Genomic DNA, 6,188 nt, shown 5'->3' with positions numbered 1-6,188 from the left:
AGTATTTTAAAGTTTGGATTATTATTTCAATTCTCTGATGTTTCATTTTATTTAAAAAATCACACTGCATGTCAGCAAGATGTTGACAGTGCTGTTTACTGTGCGTGTGTTTACCATTTCATTTAGGAGGAGACGTCATTAAAACAATCGGACACAAATATTGACTCATCAACACACAGTCATGTCATTCTGTAAACATAGTTAATCACAACTTTGCTCATTGCTATTTTTTTCAGTGTGGCTTGAAGGAGAAGAAAAATTTATGCATTCTGCGAGGCTGGAGGAAACAAACCGCTACCTCTGAGAGCACAGCAGCCTTCTCTGTTCTGATGTGATGCCCTTTCCTTTCTGACCCAGACCACCAAACTGACTGCTGTTCTTGGCCTTTGAGAAAAATGGCCTCCCACAAGCATGGCTTTCAGTGTTTTGATGCCATTGTGGACAAGAACCCCCCTACAGGCCTTCTTTCAGTTCTGGGCATCGCTTTGTGACTTCCCGTGCGGGCCCTCGTGGCTCAGCACACATGGAGCAGCTGGAGGACCGTGGTTGCCATCAATATGCAGAATGCCAGCAGGCCAAGCTGGTAACATTAGAGGACTCAGAAACTCAGTCTAGTCTGTTATATGAAGCCCCAAACCAGAGCCAACAGCACATACACAGGAGGCCTATGTAACTAGAGCGCCCTGCGGAGGGTGCTCCTCACCACCATCACAGGCATGCCAAGCAAAATGTGAAAAAACAGTGACCCATCCATTCAGAAGACCACCGTGCTGCACCATAGGATTGTACGCATTATGGATGACTGGTGTCTTTATGGATGACGTGCCAGAATGCTGTGTCTCATCAGGAAGCTGTATACCCTGGATGGATTCAAGATAAGACCCTCCATGAGGATGTTTATTAGTGTGAGAGGTATGACAATTTCCTTTTATTCTGGAAAAGTTTACAAAAAAAGTTACAAATTTACAAATAAGGGAAGCTTTCAGGCATTTTTTTGTGGAGTTAAATGTGTCTATTTCATAATGTTCCATTTATTTATTTATTTATTTTTATCCTTGGCTGTATTTTGTGGTCTTTTTTTATACAATATATATAGGATGTCACACACAGTTTATTACCAGATGCACAGGTACAAATAGAACTGAGCTAAAGGACGGTTGTAATATAGAGGCCTCTTGTGGTGAAAACAGGGAAAATGTGTACACTTGATTTGTGGCATTTTCTAATTTACACAAAAAACTTGACTGATCTTTTCATAATATGGTTACAATATGGTCTGTTCCATCTGACCTGTTACAGCCTTTTTATAGTCACCCCTACAAAATAAGATGAAACATACATTCTGTGTTCAGTAATGACTCACAGGCTGGCTGACTGCCATAATGTTCAGAGGGTACTATTACTCACACTCAGGCTTAAGAACAAATGAGACAGACCGTGTAAGAGGAAAAAATAAAGAACTACAGTTTGCAGGTGATTTGGATAGATAAGAGGAAAGGCTGGCCAGAGTGCTATAAGAAGCTGTCCCACTGGGACTGCGCTGTGGCTGTTGTGATAAAAGGTGAGATGCAGGAGGTTAATACAGAAGTGAGAAGAACCAGAAATTATCCCACAAAATCAAATTCAGCATTTACCAACACAAGTCATCACACACAACAATAAGTTACATAATTTGGTGAGGTAATAGAGACTTCCACTCTGGCGGTAAATACAAAGTTGGAGAGAGCTGTCCCTTTAAGTAGGCAAGGTTTCTTGGCTTCGAGTACAGAACAAGTGTGGAGCAGATCCAGGCCTTTCCTGCTCGTCACAGCTGAGCTCACCGGGCTTTGCTGCCTTTGCTTAGCACTGCTGGCCTCTGTGAGTCTGAAGCAGGAACATCCTTTTTGCTTCTGCCACAGGCATGTACTTCCCAGAGAAAACATGTTGTTCAGCAGCACACAACCCCCTCCACAGGGGCCTGAGTGATGCAGGGATGCCACTGGGAATGCTGCAATGACAGTACAGAAGCATGTCCTACAAGGGCTGGACTTTGTTGTCAGCAGTTAAAAATTTGAACTTCTAAGAGAACAAGAGACATAACAGAAGCAATTAAAACACAGTTCCGCAACATTTTATGTGGCGGACCAGAGTACATGGAGACCATTAGTTTGTTTCACTTACTTTTTGCCTCAGGCTAACAGGATACTCCTTCACATGTACAGTGGTGTGAAAAAGCGTTTGCCCCCTTCCTGATATCTTGTTTTTTTGCATGTTTATCACACTTAAATGTTTCGGATCATCAAACAAATTTAAATATTAGACAAAGATAACAAATAAACACAAAATGCAGTTTTTAAATGAAGGTTTTTATTATTAAGGGGGCAACAAATCCAAACCTACATGGCCCTGTGTGAAAAAGTGATTGCCCCCTAAACCTAATGACTGGTTGGGCCACTCTTAGCAGCAACAACTGCAATCAAGCGTTTGCGATAACTGGCAATGAGTCTTTTACAGCGCTGTGGAGGAATTTTGGCCCACTCATCTTTGCAGAATTGTTGTAATTCGGCAACATTGGAGGGTTTTTGAACATGAACTGCCTTTTTAAGGTCATGCCACAGCATTTCAGTCGGATTCAGGTCAGGACTTTGAGCAGGCCATTCCAAAGTCTTCATTTTGTTTTTCTTAAGCGATTCAGAGGTTGACTTGCTGGTGTGTTTTGGATCAATGTCCTGCTGCAGAACCCAAGTGCACTTCAGCTTGAGGGCACGAACAGATGGCCGTACTTTCTCCTTCAAGATTTTTTGGTAGACAGCAGAATTCATGGTTCCATTTACCACAGCAAGTCTTCCAGGTCCTGAAGCAGCAAAACAGCCCCAAATCATCACACTACCACCACCATATTTTACTGTTGGTATGATGTTCCTTTTCTGAAATGCTGTGTTACTTTTACACCAGATGTAATGAGACATACACCAAAAAATTCAACTTTTGTCTCGTCAGTCCACAGAGTATTTTCCCAAAAGTCTTGGGGATCATCAAGCTGCTTTCTGGCAAAACTGAGACAAGCCTTTATGTTCTTTTTGCTCAGCAGTGGTTTTTGTCTTGGAACTCTTTCCATACAGGCCATTTTTGCTCAGTCTCTTTCTTATGGTGGCAATCACTTTTTCACACAGGGCCATGAAGGTTTGGATTTTCGTTTTCCCTTAATAATAAAAACCTTCATTTAAAAACTGCATTTTGTGTTTACTTGTGTTATCTTTGTCTAATATTTAAATTTGTTTGATGATCTGAAACATTTCAGTATGACAAACATGCAAAAAAAATAAGATATCAGGAAAAGGACAAACACTTTTTCACACCACTGTATTTTTATGCTGTAGTGATGCTCCACCAACTTGGGAATAACTATTAATCTTGCTCAAATCAGAGCTATTTTGAACCAAGAAAACCAGGTCAATGGCTTGAAAACACACACTTTGAGATGCTCAGAACTGTATATTTAACTGTTCCCATTAATTATTTTGAGACCCACTGAAAATAAAAAGTTTTAGAAAACTGCAAAGCAAGCATATTTGTTATAAAGCAGCAATTGTATTAACAAGTGAAATGGCATTTCCAATATTTCTTCTTTTGTGTCATGTGTTGGAAAGTTTGAAACCTGCTAACACACTCACACTGTGAAATAAAAAATACACTGATTGATGCTCTGCACTACATATGGTATATATGGGCACTATATGGGAAATAACATGTAAAATATACTTTCATACTGGACATTTTCTGCCATCCATAGTTTAAGTTTAATATACATGTAATGTATGTTTGTCTCCCTCTGGTCTTTCATAAATAGGAATAATAACAATTAGATATTGATAATCAATATCAATTTAGATATTGATAAGAAATTCATAACTAATATGCTGTACAAGAGCCTTGAACTTTGAAATACATAACCTGACATAAACCGCACACATACACTAAGATTATGATGCGTAAGGAGCCTGACTTACCTCATATCGTATTACTAGACTGTATTGCCAACATGTTAGACCAGAATTGTGCCAGCATTAGTTTTCTCATGTTTTTATCTCTTTTCTTAATGTATACATGTTTGTTTGTATCTTTTTGACTACTGCTCCCAACTTTAGACTAATTAATTAAGAACACCCTCTGTTGCTTGTCGGTAATTATTTATAACTCCCTGCTTGTGTAAATATCACTTTTGGCATGATTAACAGGCAGTGTGGGAAAGTTAATAGCACACGTTTGCACTTCCTGACACCAGTACAGCTTGGTTTAATTTGCCTTTCTTTCCTATATACAAATTATGAAAACTGTTCTGAATGAATTAGTCTTAAATAATTAAGGTCTGCAGTATAATATTTCTGTACTTTGTATCAGATTGACAGCCTTCACTGCCTGTTACAGGGCCCCAGTGTCTTGGTTTGTGTGGGCTATGAATAATTCTGCCAAATCTTTGGATAGCTTCCAGAACAATTTGGATGACAAACTTCCAAAACTGGTCTTGAAATCAGTCCTTAAGGCCTGCAATGAGAAACAAGAGTGTAAACCCCCCCCCCCCCCAAATTCTTGGTGAATGTTTTGTATTAAAATGTTTCTGAACAATTCAGTTTATATTTTTATTGTTTATTTTTAAGCAGGTAGTTTTCTATTCTTCTTTTGGAAAACCTACAGCTACAGAAGGCAAGAAGTCTACATTAAGCTATGTTTTACCAACATTGGCAACCTGACTATGAGACTGAGAGCCGATTAGATGAGTATTAGTCCTCACTTCAAGATTTAAACATGTGCTTTAGTAAGTAAATTGAATCGTTATGACAAGTTTTCAAAAGCTTTCATAGAATAACAGGAGAGACACATTAGTCACTGAAAAACAATTCTAAAATGAATTTTGTTTTGTAAGGTAAGTTTATAGCACTTATTGTTTCAGATAGACCTTATGTATTTTGCACTTCTAGGTATCAACATTCATTCCTGTATTCTACAGTATTCTAGTTCATTGGTATGTTTAATTCTAACTTACTGTACTGTACTTGGATATATTCTATGAGTAAATGACAAAGCAGTTTTGTAAGTCGCTCTGGATAAGAGCGTCTGCTAAATGCCGTAAATGTAAATGTAAATGTAAGATTATTTAGGGTAACCTGATTGCTGCTTATGTCTAAATTTCTTTGTTAAAAACAGATATTCCTTGTCCACCTGACATTTCCTGATTGAGGATGAAGAAAAAAAAATTCAAGCAACATGTCAGATCTATGCCTATAGTTCATGTCAGTTCTACAGTTGTCCTGAGTCAAATAAATCACTTAATAATATATGAGTGCTGTCATATTATTCTCTACATGTGTATTGTATTGACATGCTACAATTGATCATTGTCAAATATAATCTTTTCAGTTAAGACTGGGTAGCTGGTACTTTAATATTTTCTAATTCCTTCAGCCATAAAGTATGTCACAAATTGAAGAAAATGAATTCTAATCATACAATCTTTAAATCATATTACACCCTAATTTATTTTTATTTTCAATTTTTGTGTCAAATTTACAGCGAATTTTGGATGTGAAACCAAAAAAATTATCCTCCATCCAAGATCATATTTAAGTTACCGGCTCACTAAGTCCTCAGAGAACTCATTTCCAAATTGTCTCAACTCAGTCTCAACAGGCCATACGGGTCATTTCCCACAAGAATGTGAGAGCATAATGGCTAACTTTCAGAAGTGGGTTCTTGTCAGTAAGGATGGTATCTTGTCAAAATGAGTTTTTTTTACTACCAAATGGCTAGCTATTGCACTGGTCTACAGAGATTAAGAAATCATCAGGCACATTGGATGAGCTATAACCTCCAACATAGCGATGGGGAGAACTGCTCAGAGGCAGAGTGCAATTCTGCTGGTGAAGCCAATTATATTTACATTGCCAAACTTCACCAAAGTCTCCAGGAAGCTCACTGTCAACACTGTAGCACTTACTGCCAGGAGAATGACATTTGGAAAAATCCAATCTTTGTTAAGCAAGGACCTGTAAGACACACTAGAGCATCCATCTCAAGTGCATCCTCACACAAATTAGTATGCAAAAAGACATTTGTTGACACCATTCATGCCAGGCCAAGCGAGGAGTATACAGGGCAAGTAGTTGAAAGGGCCTGCAGTTTGTAGACTGTTGGGCAGAACGTTGATGCCA

At 38.4% G+C, this 6,188-nt stretch overlaps 1 long non-coding RNA gene across 1 annotated transcript; it reads left to right on the top strand.

The window, feature by feature from the left end:
• The first annotated feature begins 630 nt into the window (after positions 1-630).
• Positions 631-5,275, top strand: LOC113591917. Its single transcript, XR_003412257.2, has 3 exons — positions 631-912; positions 4,638-4,795; positions 5,185-5,275. It is a non-coding gene; the product is annotated as an uncharacterized LOC113591917 (long non-coding RNA).
• Positions 5,276-6,188: the final 913 nt, after the last annotated feature.

This window comes from Electrophorus electricus, chromosome 3 (genome assembly GCF_013358815.1).
Source record: "Electrophorus electricus isolate fEleEle1 chromosome 3, fEleEle1.pri, whole genome shotgun sequence".
Taxonomy (NCBI): Eukaryota; Metazoa; Chordata; class Actinopteri; order Gymnotiformes; family Gymnotidae; genus Electrophorus; species Electrophorus electricus.
This window is presented reverse-complemented; position numbering and strand designations above follow the sequence as displayed.